Consider the following 13,259-nt stretch of genomic DNA (forward strand, 5'->3'; position numbering starts at 1 on the left):
ATGAATGTGGGGATGTTACCACTGATTTTGCAGAAGTAAAAAAAAAAATTATGAGTAATATAAGCAGTTTATGCCCAGATTGTCCATTTCATCAACGTTGTCCAAACTCCTAGACACACAGCCTACCAAAACCGAATCACAATGAACCAAAAAAATCTGGATAGACCTTTAACTAGCAAGAGGATTGAATTGGTAATCAAAAACTTTTCAACAAAAGAAAAGCCTTGGACCACACGACTTCACTGTTGAATTCTACCAACCATTTACAGAAATGGTTAATATCAACCCTTGTCAAATGCCTCCAAAAAATTAAAGAGGAGGGAACACTTTCTTCCTCATTCTTCAAAGGCCAGTACCACCCTGATCACAGAGTCAAACAAAGACAATACAAGAAAAGAAAGCTGCAGACCAATATCTCTCATGAATAGTAGTGGAAATATCCTCAACAAAACGCTAGCAAACCAAATTCAGCAGCATATTAAAAAGATCATACACCACAGCCAAGGGGGATTTATTGCTGGAATCCAAGGATGACCCAACTTATGAAAATCAATCGATGTAATATACAACATTGACAAAATGATGGGGAAAAAACCCACATGATCATTTCTATTGATACAGAAAGTGCATTTTTAAAAAATTCAACACCCTTTCATGATAAAAAACACTCAACATAATAAAGGCCATATATGAAAAGCCCAAGGCTACCATCAGACTCAATGGTAAAAGTCTGAAAGTGTTTTCCTTAACATCAGGAACAAGACAAGGATACCTGCTTTTGCCACTTCTAGTTAACACGATATTGTAAATCCTAACCAAGCAATTATGTGGCAAGAAAAAGAAATACGAAAGCATATAAACTGTAAAGGAAGAAGTAAAATTATTCCTGTTCACCGATGACATGATCCCACATGTAGAAACCCCTGAAGATCACACACACACACACTGTGCACTAGTAAATTAATTCAGCAAAGTTGCAAGATACAAAATCAATGTACAAAAATTATTTGTGTTTCTATGCACACAATAATTTTTTTTAATTTTAAAAATTCTATCCACAGTAGCATCAAAAAGAATAAAGTTCTTAGGAATAAACTTAGCCAAAGAAGCAAAAGTCTTGAACACTGAAAGCTATAAAACATTGCTGGAAAAAAAAAATGAAGTAGACATAAATAAATGGGAAAACGTTCCATGTCATGGACTGGAAGACTCTGTATTGTTAAAACCACCCTAGTACCCAAAGTGATCTATGAATTCAATGCAATCCGTATCAAAACTCCAATGGTGTTTTTTACAGAAACAGAAAAATCCATCCTAAAATTCGTATCAAATCTCAAGGGATTCTGCATAGCCACAGCAATCTTGAAAAAGAAGACCAAAACTGGAGGCATCACACTTCCTAATCTCAAAACTTACTACAAAGCTACAGTTATTAAAACAGCGGGGTCCTGGCACATAGATAGACCAGTGGAATCGAATCTAGGGCCCAGAAATAAACCCTGATATACACAGTCAAGTAATTTCCAACAAGGGTACCAAGACCATTCCATGAGGAAAAGGACAGTTTTCCAACAAATTATACTGGGGAGAGTGGCAAACAGGAGGGGAGGTGAAGTGGGAGCGTTTCCCTGCATTGAGAGGCCAGAGCGGAGTCCGTGAGAAGGCGCCACTCCCTGGGTCCCTGGGGTGACCGGCCCACGTTAAGGCTGCCTGTGAATTTACAGGCAAAGAAAGAATTTTTCTTCGGTACTGGCTGAGGTGACTGATCCTGATTCCCAAAGGGAAAGTGGTTTGCTGCTCTGCAGCGCAGATAAGGAAGCCTAAGTCTAAAGGAAATTTCTTAAGGCTTTCTTAGTAGCACCATGCCCTGTGATTTAAGTCTCTGGAAAACTACAAGAAACCAGTCCGGGTGGGACTAATGGCCCAGACTCTTCAGGAATGAGGTCTAGGCTCCCTCATCAGGCAGCAAACCACAACCAGCTGAGAACAAAGCAAATATAAAATAGGTAACAAAAGAAGGCATCAATCCCACCAAGGTAATCAGTTGCTAAAATGTGCATTTGTTATATTTCTCCCTTATCCTGGTATGAATAAGTTTGAGGGTGTATTGTGTACATGTATTTAATTTACATGAATGTACGATACAGATAATACCCCCTCCCTGCAACCATGGGTCTCTTTCGGGTGCCGGCCAGTGCACTATTAGCCAATGGATTTCCAAGGGTGCAACAGACTGTCCCTCCCAGCCATATGGTAGACACAAGACTTATAAACTATTCTTATATGCTGGGTCTGCTCTCAGAAGCCTCACCGTCCTGGAGGAAAAACCCTTCTGACACCCGTGCCCTCCTCCCAGCCCTAGATTAGCCCTGGGACCTGGCCCTTCTCTTTCTCTTTGGAGGGAAAATACAGACTTACCAACTATCCTTAAGCAAATCACTTTCCTGGATGGCTGTGCCGTGTCAGGAAGGGTCCGGGATGCCAGGAGCCCAGGTTCATCTTTCCTGCTGGCTATACCCAAAGGTCTCCTGGCACAGTCCAGCTTGCTGTGTCTCTGGGTAAAGCTTGCAGCCATCACAGAAGCGGCAGATAACCCAGTGGTCTGTCAATTCATCTGGGCCTTGCTCTTGCGGGGTGTTTCCAAGTGGTGATATTTAAATTGCCAGGTGGTAACCCTTTAGCTCCTGGTTATGGGCTCAGGTGAGGCTGGGCACAGAGCAGTGTAGTTTTCAGCCCAGATTGGAAGCATCTCAGGATTCTAATTGGTAAGGCTGTGTCCACGCTTGTCCACGGATCATCGGTTTGGTGACATTCCCCTGCTGGGCCCCCACCCTACCCCCTCACGTCTCACCTTTCAAAGCTCCCAACAGGAAGGCTTCACCCGCCCATGCCATAACCATAGCACAAGCCCGTGGAAGGCAACACAGCCATCCCAGAGGCTACACGCTACAGAGGCTGGGGCCCCGCTGCCCCTTTAGGACAAATTGGTAACAACACGACTGAGTGTATAAACTGGGGACACCTGGGTGGCTCGGTCGGTTAAGTGGCAGACTTTGGCTCAGGGCACGATCTCGCGGTTCATGGGTTCGAGCTCTCTCTCTACTGTCCGAGCAGAGCCCACTTCAGATCCTCTGTCTCCCCCTCTCTCTGCCCCTCCCCCGCTCATTTCTTCTTTCTCTCTCCCTCTCAAAATAAATAAATAAATTTAAAATAAACTGTGATTGCTGAAACCAGTGACCTCAGAACCACACGGGGCCAGAAGTCACCCTTGGCAGCAAAGGGGAGTATGGGGGTCATTCACTGACAAGGATTACGATCCCCTTATCCTTGCAAACCGGAGTTCACCCATGATCCATCAGGCCCCAGCCAGAGAGGCGGGACCATGATGTACCTGATAGGTAGGGCCTTCTAGGGAATTTCTGCCCTAAAAGGAATTGATTAAGAAAGTGTAGGGATGCCAGAAGCCCTAATTAATTCACAGGGGGCCATGATGTTTAAGGACCAAGGCCCAGCTTTGGTCTTAAAAGCTACATCACAAATCATTCCCTCTGGTAGGAAACAAACGGGAAAAGGAATTCAGAGGTCATGGACAGGGATCCCAGGAGACTCAAATCTAGGTAAAGAGTCAACCAAGAAGCCCCTTGAGGGGGCCCAAGGCTGGAAAGTCCGGAGGGCCCTTGGTTCATTTGCAAGCTCATTTGCAAATGATCTTCCTCTGGCCGTATCCTTTCCACCCGCACATTCCGACTTTTCTATATCATTTCCCTCACTGATTGCTGATGTGCTTCTAGAGGCTGAACTAGAAAAGTAGACGTTCCTGACGTCTGGTCAAAAGCAACGTCAACAAGAGAAGCAGAAAAAGTTCCTCTGCCTCCAGAGCTGTTGCAAGGCAGTCCCTGTCCTGGTGCAGGGCATGGCCCTGGCAAGTGCTACTTTTGAAAACAACCGCGTTTCAGGGCGCCTGGGCGGTCGGGTCAGTTAAGCGTCAGACTTCGGCTCGGGTCATGACCTCTGGGTTCATGAGTTCAAGCCCCGGGCCCCATGTCTTCGGGCTCCTGGCTGTCAGCACAGAGCCTGCTTCGGATCTTCTGTTCCCCCTCTCTGTCCCTCCCCCACTCGCTCATGCTCACTCACACTCTCTCTCTCTCAAAAATAAATATTTTTTTAAAAAGACACCCCCCCCCCCCCCTCAGTGGTCGCTGCTCTCCCCGCGGAATTGCCTCCGACCGCGAAATCCTGGGAGTTCTGAGGGGCTGTCTCTGCTCCTGAACCAGGTGAAGGGCACTGAAAGGAACCTGCCCCCTGGCTCCCGCTAGGCCTCCCCTCTCATCCTCCCCTCTCATCTTCGCTAAGGGGCTCCAGGGCCTGGAACCAGGCCCCCACTCGCTTCTCAGGCCCCCAGGCGGTAGTGATTTGCAGTCTCCCGGAACAGCTGGGCCTCCCCAACTATTCCAGGGGCAGAGGTCAGGATGCAGACCCAAGGTAGGGGGCCAGAGAGCATCCTTCCCAGGAGGGTCTCTGCTTTCCCCCCCGCCACCGTCCCTGCAGTGAGGCCACAGCTGCTGACCTCACTCCTCTCCTCTGAACGCAGCAGCCAAATCCCACCAGAAACAGTCCCCGAGCCCGTCACTCCCCCGCATCCCCACCGCCTCTCCTGTTGCGCTACCGCCAGGGCCCACCAGGGGGCAGGCACGCGCAGAGACAGGCCGGGCTCCAGAGAAGCGGAGCAAGACAGGGGCGGGGACATTGCAGCCCAGCCCTCTCCGCCGGGGAGACCGAGGCCTCAGGCTGGAAGGCATTGCTCCGCAAGGGTGTGCTTCCCGACTCGGAGGGGCCTGGCTTCACTCCCCCTGCGGCAGGGCCTGAGGGAGAGGCTGTCTGGCCCAGCCACGGCCTCCTGCAGCTCCGAGTCCGGCAGCCCTGAGCCCCGGCTTCCGGGCTTCCGTGCACTCTCCCCTTAACCCCAACATAGGCAGGTTGCCCCAACGCCCAGGACGGGTCATGAGGAGTTGTGCCAGCCCTCAGAACTCAGAAGGGGATGACACCCTGTGCCATCGCGGGGGAGGGGGGGGTGACGAGCCCTGTTCTCAGGTGCCCCCCCGTGGGCCCTTTCCCGAAACCCTCAGCCTCCTGCCCCCCCTCCCCCCGCCCAGGCTCCCAGTGGAGAAGCCAGGAGTCTTAGCAGCCTCCCCGCAAAGCCCCTCCCCTGCCCTCCAGGAACAATTCTCCCTCCAGGCGGCTTTTGGCCAATCCCAGGGTACACGGGTCCTGGCCCTCCCCATCCCAATTCCATCCTGCACCCAGCTCTCCAGGCCCTCCCCCCCGCCCCGCCGTTCACTCCCAGTGCAGGCATTCTAGGCTCTGCGCTCCAGGAGCGGCTGAAGAAGGAAGACCCCTGGACTGGTGGAGGCCTCCAGCTGGGAGCGAGGAGCCCTCTCTCCCCAGACCCGGCCCCCCCCCCCAGACACTCTCGCCTCCTGCTGCTCTTCCCCTGGGCTCCCTAGGGTCTGGGGTGGCCAACAGGAGGTCACCTGCAGGGTGGAGGATGGGACCAGTCAGTCCAGTCTCCCCCCCAACATGTCCCCCCCAGAACCCAGACTGGGGGCTCCGGATATCTGCCGGAGGTGGGGCAGCAGAGGTACCAGGTTAACTCTAGCAGGCTGATTCTGGAACTCTCCCAGCTCCAGCACTCACTAGTGCGTGAGCTTGTGCCCATGGCCTGGCCTCCCTGAGACTCTCCTCATCTGGAAAGTGTAACAAACCCCTGCCTCGCTGGGTCTCCCGAGGATTCAGTGTCATCTGACTGTCATCACTGCTCCCACACATTCCTTACCACCCCTGAACTTCATCACCCCCGTGAGGCCTGCCCCACGGGATCATCTCACTTCGTGGCCCCCATGAGGAGGTAGACATCCAAAGGGGCAGTTAGGTGCTGAGGGGCCCCAGAGGAGAGGTCACCCCCTCTCACAGCTACAGGCCCTGTCCCGTTGCCTTCGCCTACCCTCGGCCCCACCACTGACGAGGGTTCCCATCCTCTGGTCTCTTGGTGGGTGTCCAGGCCCCCAGCCAGGCCTAGCCATGGAGGGAGAGGGACTAGGTGTCAGCTACTTGGTTGAGTGACTCCCGCTTGCCCCAGCACCCCCACGGGTCTCTAACCCCAGCCAAAGCCCAGGGTCATGCCAAAGGCCTCCCCTCCCTAGGATCTCCTCAGCACATTCCCCTACACAGAACCTTCCTTCATCTACGCAGGAACGGGGACCCCCCCCCCCAGGCACTGACACAGACTGACAGAGTAGGGGGTGTCCAGAGCAAGGTGGTAACCCTTCACTTCCTCTATTACATGGCAAGTTCTGACTTCCCATCAGGAAGGGCCCGTTAAGAATCCATCTGTTCCACAGATACTTCTCGTGTGCATTTGGGGCAATATATCTTGGTGGGGCAGGGGGCACGATTCAGCCTATAACAAGAGCTTTACCCCAAGTCAAAAGAGTGTTTGAGTGTTGGAAGCTGAGGCGGGATAGGGGGCAGGGAGGTAGAGCGCACTGGTTGGTGGGCAGCACTCTCTCACGAAGCCTCCAGCCCTGGAAAGGGAGAACTAAGAGGAAAAAAAAAGAAACAGAAAACAGAAAACTCTCTTACCTCCTTTGAAGGAAACAAAGTCAGTGGGAAGAGAGGAAATATGGACGGTCTGGGATGTGGGGGTGCAGGGGGAAGGACAGGAAGGTGATGTGTAGAGCCTCGGTCCATCCATCTTCAAACCACCTAGGTACCTTCCATCATAATAATCAAGCGGAAAATAAATAAAAAGCACTTACTGCTGGAAAATGACATACTTGCTAGGCCCATTGTTCCCACTATATGGGAGAAATGTGTAAAGGGGAGAAAAACCCACCAACGGCCACATCTCCATCCTTGTATACACTGGCTACCATCCTCAAAATGCAGCTGGGATCAGCCAAACTGCACACAAAGAGAGGAAACTGCAGGAGTAAGAAAATGAAAAGCAAAGGGGGCATCTCAGAAGCGGCTGCAAAGCCCTGTCTCATGAGGTGTGGGCCAGGCGGAGAGGTGCATGTATGATCCGTAACATTAGATGTATGAAAACAGGGGCACCTGGGTGGCTCAGTCAGTTAAGTCTCCGATTCTTGGTTCCAGCTCCGGTCACAATCTCGCATTTTGGGAGCTCAAGCCCAGCACTGGGCTCTGCACGGACAGTGTGGATCCTGCTTGGGATTCTCTCTCTCTCTCTCTCTCTCTCTCTCTCTCTCTCTCTCTCCTTTCTCTCTGCCTTTCGCCTGCTCAAGTGCTCTAGCTGTCTCTCTCTCTCTCAAAATAAATAAACTTAAAAAAATATGCAAGCCAAATATATATTAATGGAAATACATTACATAAATTAAATACACAGAATACTAGGACCCAAACTGAACACAGTGATTGGAGAAATGGCAAGCTGGAAAATAGTATAAGACATGTACCATGAACACAGAAGAGTGAAGAAAGAGAAGAAAATAAGATACGGAGTGGTTGGCACCACTCAAGGAAGTTCCAGAAGGAAACAAGAGAATGAGTGAAAGAATATCCAAATTCAAAAAAAAAAAAAAAAAAATTACAGGAGTGACATTTCCAAAACTGGAGCCGTCCTTTGTTTGTCTCAGTTTTAAGACTCCCAGGGAGTGCTAAGTAGAATAAAAGTCAATCCACCCACAGGTATATGGTGGTAAATTTGCAGAGTGGTTATTTCTTCCCCATAGCAACCACAGAGATAAGACAGATTACCTACAAAATGTCAAAGAGTAAGAAAGTTAAGGGGCGCCTGGGTGGCGCAGTCGGTTAAGCGGCCGACTTCAGCTCAGGTCACGATCTCGCGGTCCGTGAGTTCGAGCCCCGCGTCGGGCTCTGGGCTGACGGCTCAGAGCCTGGAGCCTGTTTCCGATTCTGTGTCTCCCTCTCTCTCTGCCCCTCCCCTGTTCATGCTCTGTCTCTCTCTGTCCCAAAAATAAATGTTAAAAAAAAAAAAAAAAAGAGTAAGAAGGTTAAAAAAGAAGAAAAAGTTGCATTGAATTCAGGATGTAGGAAGTTGCCAGAAGCACTTGACTGCCTTATTCAGCCCTGGAGAAATGCATTCCCCAACCGTCTACAAATATTAAAAATAGTGGACGACGACAGGCATGTGAAGTGTTCCCCTTTAATGCCAGAAGTTACACAGGCTGGTGACCTGTCACTCATCTGGCATTCATTCTGTCCCCTCTGCTTGACCCTGAAAAAGAGGGACAATGAGACTTACTGAGTGATGAGTACATGGAACTCTCTAGTCTTTCCATAACTGCTGGAGTCTATAATTATTTCAACAGCAACAAAAATTTAATCTCCATGTATCCCAAAGAAATTAAGATGTACGTTCACACAAAAATATGTACACAAGTGTTTATTGAAAATCTTTATTCTTAATAGCCAAGAAACAAAACAACATACTTCAGGGGGTGAATGGTTAAATAGAGTAATATGGTGCATACCATTGAACACCACTCAACCATAGAAAGAAACAAACTGTTGATGCATGCAATGACCTAGATCAATCTCCAGAATATTATGTTTAGTGGGGGGTGAAAAAAAGCCAATTCCAAAAGGTTACATACTGTGTGGTTCTATTTGTATAACACTGTTTAAATGGCAAAATTATGGAGAAGGAAAGCGAGTTAGTGGTTTCCAGGGGTAAAGGACAAAAATGGCCAGAGAGGGGAGGTGGGCGTGTCTACAAAAGGGAAAAAGAAGGGATCTCTGTGGTGATTAAACTCTTCTGTATCAAGGGGGGCCTGGGTGGCTCAGTTGGTTGGACGTCTGACTTCGGCTCAGGTTATGATCTCACAGCTTGTGAGTTTGAGCCCCACGTCAGGCTCTGTGCTGACAGCTCAGAGCTTGGAGCCTGCTTTGGATTCTGTGTCTCCCTCTCTCTCTGCTCCTCCTCTGCTCATGGTCTGTCTCTCTCTGTCTCAAAAATAAATAAAAACATTTTTAAAAAATTTTTTAAAAAACCTCTTCTGTATCTTGACAATGCCCATGCCAATTTTCTAGCTGTGGTATTTGTACTACAGTTTTGCAAGATGTTGCCATTGGGGAAACCAGGTAAAGGCTCTGTGAGATCTCTCTGTATGATTTCTTACAACCGCAAATGAATCTATAGTTCTCAAAATTTGGAAGTTTAATTTTAAAGATCTTGTTGTAACATTATGATACAGAGGTCCGAAGGTCTGATTCTAGGTTTGCTTTGATACCTGTTTTTGTGCCTTTCAAGAGTGTAAAAGGTGCTTCACAAGGGGCTGGAGACCCACACCTGATAGAATGGCTATCATCAAAAAGATAAGGGATAACAAGTGTTGGCAAGGATGTGGAGGGACGTGAACCCTTGTGCACTGTTGGTGGGAATGCACACTGGTGCAGCCACGAAGAAAAACTGTGTGGAATTTCCTCCCCAAATTAAAAATTGAACCACCATAATGTCTAGCAATCTCATTTCTAGGTATATGTCCAAAGAAAATAAAATCAAGATCTCTAAGAGATATCTATATACCTGTGTTCGTTTTAACATTATGTTTACAACAGCCAAGGTATGGAAACAACCAAAACTTCTGTCAGTGGACAAATGGATAAAGAAAGTGTGATATATTTAAACGGAATATTATTCAGCCTTAAAAAAAGAAGGAAATCCTGCCATTTGAGACAATGTGGATGAATCTGAAGGACGTTATCTAAGTGAAATAAACCAGATGCAGAAAGACAAATGCTGCACAATCTCACTTACACATGGAATCTGAAAAGTATTCAAATTCACAGCAGCAGCATATGATGGTGGTTTTCAGGAGGTGGGAGGAAGGGCAAAGGGGGAGATGTTGGTCAAGGGGTACAAGTTTCAGTTATGCAAGATGAACATATCTGGAGACCTAAAGTTCAGCGCTGTGACTATAGTTAATGATGCTGAATTGCATATTGAAATTTGCTAAGAAGGTAGATCTTTAGTGTTCTTAACACACACACACACACACACACACACACACACACACGAAGATGGGAAGCAGGTGAGGTGACGAATATGTAAATTAGCTTGACTGTGGTGATTAATCACAATGTATATGTATATCAAATCATCAAGTTAAATACATACAATTTTTAATTGTCAGTTATACTGTAACAAAGCTGGGGGAAAGAAGGGTCTAACGTTTTACTTTTTAAAAAAAAAATTTTAATGCTTATTTATTTATTTATATTTTTTTTTTCAACGTTTATTTATTTTTGGGACAGAGAGAGACAGAGCATGAACGGGGGAGGGGCAGAGAGAGAGGGAGACACAGAACCGGAAACAGGCTCCAGGCTCTGAGCCATCAGCCCAGAGCCCGACGCGGGGCCCGAACCCACGGCCCGCGAGATCGCGACCTGGCTGAAGTCGGACGCCTAACCGACTGCGCCACCCAGGCGCCCCAATGCTTATTTATTTTTGAAAGAGAGAGAGACAGAGCATGAGCAGGGGAGGGGCAGAGAGAGGGAGACACAGAATCGGAAGCAGGCTCCAGGCTCTGAGCTGTCAGCACAGAGCCCGACACGGGGCTCAAACTCAAGAGCTGACTGCTTCCTCTCCCTTCAGGAGAATTTAACAAAATGTCTTACAGAAGTAGATCTTCTCAAACTTCTAAACGGAATTAATATTTATGTTTAAGCTTAATGATTTATAAAATAAGCAAGCTAGTATTTGACCACTCACCTTGCTTACCTAGAAAGATTGCCATTATAAACAAATACTACAGATTTGTATTGTTTTGCAAAAATATGAAGCAATACACCAATTCAGCATGAGAAAGAAAAAGGAGGGGCGCCTGGGTGGCTCAGTCGGTTGAGTGTCCGAATTCGGCTCAGGTCACGATCTCATGGCTTGTGGTTTGGGTTCCTGCCCTGCCTTGGGCTCTGTGCTGACAGCTCGGAGCCTGGAGCCTGCTTCCGGACTCTGTGTCTCCCTCTCTCTCTGCCCCTCCCCTGCTCACGCTCTGTCTCTCTCTCTCTCTCTCTCTCTCTCTCTCTCAAAAATAAATAAACATTAAAAAAATTTTTAAAAGAAAGAAGGAAAGAAAAAGGAACACACAGTAACCTTAATTAGTTGAAACCGTTCATCTCTGAAGACTCATTTCTTCATCTGATGAATTAATGACTCCAGGTGGCCCCTAGTTACCCTCCAGGTCTGGAGATTTGCTATCCTATTTTTATCAGCAGTTCCCTAAATTTCTAACTTAATCCTGTGATTGTGGATATCCACTACAAAATATATTGAAAATATGAATTTTCACTGAAAAATGAATACTTGAAAATATGTGTGCATTTAGAAATATAATAAATGCACACTGCAAAAATGGTCTCAAATGACTTAACTTTGAATGGTTGGATTATCATCATGGGTTTTTCTCAATTTCTTCATACTTTCTTGAGTATTTTTTCTTTGCTATTTTGTTGTCACTGAACCACTTTGTTTCTCATTTAATTCAGCTCACAAGTTACTTGTAATCTGACACATATTTTGTGCTATTTGCTTATGATTCCAATTACCCTCTGGGTTCATCTTCTTTTGTGTAGATCATTTCCCTAGCATAATTTATATAATGGCACTTTCCGGTCATAGAATATTAACTGTTGAAATTACATCTCTACTCCAGATAAATTAAAAACTCAAATCTAAGAAATGTATTCACAATTTTCTAGAGGAAAAAAAGTGATTCTTTATTATTATTATTATTATTATTATTATTATTTTAATGTTTATTTTTGAGAGAGAGCGCAAACAGGGAAGGGGCAGACAGAGAGGGAGACACAGAACCCGAAACAGGCTCCAGGCTCTGAGCTGTCAGCACAGAGCCCGATGCGGGACTCGAACTCGCGATGAAATCATGATCTGAGCCAAAGTTGGATGCCCAACCAACTGAGCCACCCAGGTATTCCAAAAGTGATTCTTAAATTTTTTTTTTTTTCAACGTTTTTTATTTATTTTTGGGACAGAGAGAAACAGAGCATGAACGGGGGAGGGGCAGAGAGAGAGGGAGACACAGCATCGGAAACAGGCTCCAGGCTCCGAGCCATCAGCCCAGAGCCTGACGCGGGGCTCGAACTCACGGACCGCGAGATCGTGACCTGGCTGAAGTCGGACGCTTAACCGACTGCGCCACCCAGGCGCCCCCCAAAAGTGATTCTTTAGATAGTCGTGGGTTTTATAAGATCTAAATTTGACATGAAATCCATAAGCCATTGAGGCAAATATAGGCAAAATTTGATTCCATAAAATCTAAAGACTTCCTTTGCCAGAAAATCCCATGACAAAATTAATAGGCAAATGGCATCTTGGCTAAAAATCTTCTGGTAAACATGAAATACAAGGATTAATAGACTTGATGTGTTTTTTTTGGACGCTTACAAATTAACAAGGATGAGTTAAAGTCTCCCAAAGAATGGACAGAGAGGAAATATAACTCACCTGTGAATATATTAAAATACACTTATCCTTGAAGAAATACCTTCAACCATTTGCAAATATAAAAATAGTGATAATACCCCTTTGTGAAGAAAGTATGGAGACAGGTTCACTAATTTTCATTCCTGATGGGAATCTAGATTTAAACAGTAATTTTGGAAGACAATTTTAGAAATATATTTATCAGAAGTCTTAAACTAAGCATACCCTCTATCAAGGAATTCCTCTCCTAGGGGCTTGTCCAAAGAAAATAATCCAACAAATGAGCAGAAATGGAAGCACACTGATGTTCATTACAACCTATGTATAATACTGAAAAATTTTCAAAACCCCAACTATTGATAGGATGCTGGTTAAAGTAACCATGATAAACTCAAAGGATTCCAGACATCAGAAATTACATATTTATGGGTGCCTGGGTGGCTGAGTCAGTTAAGCATCCGATTCCTGGTTTCAGTTCGGGTCATGATCTCATAGTTCTGGATTCTAGCCCCTGATCAAGCTCTGTCCGAGCTGACAGTATGGATCCTGCTTGGGATTCTCCCTCCCTCCCTCCCTCTCTCTCTATCTCAAACAAACTTTGAAAAATTACATATTTATGAATATGGGGGAAAGTTCAGAGTCTATCTGTGAGCAAAAACTAAGTTTAGTTGTTATGCAATATCAATGTGAGATAATGTCTGCTTATACACATGACAGGAAAATTGGCTAGAAGATGCACCATAATGTCAATAGTGAATATCTCTCAGAGATGAAC

General features: G+C 46.4%; 1 long non-coding RNA gene across 1 annotated transcript in view; it reads right to left on the minus strand.

Moving 5' to 3' along the window:
- The window catches only part of LOC147583799 (uncharacterized), a 50,293-nt gene extending 43,311 nt beyond the window's left edge, over positions 1-6,982 (minus strand). The window contains exons 1-2 of the long non-coding RNA XR_015242241.1: positions 6,893-6,982; positions 6,640-6,770 (exon numbers count right to left, since the gene is read on the minus strand). This is a non-coding gene — a long non-coding RNA (uncharacterized LOC147583799). The remainder of the gene's footprint in view (positions 1-6,639; positions 6,771-6,892) is intronic.
- Positions 6,983-13,259: the final 6,277 nt, after the last annotated feature.

The sequence above is a fragment of the Puma concolor genome, chromosome A2, assembly GCF_028749965.1.
Source record: "Puma concolor isolate L17-30 chromosome A2, mPumCon1.1.hap2, whole genome shotgun sequence".
Taxonomy (NCBI): domain Eukaryota; kingdom Metazoa; phylum Chordata; class Mammalia; order Carnivora; family Felidae; genus Puma; species Puma concolor.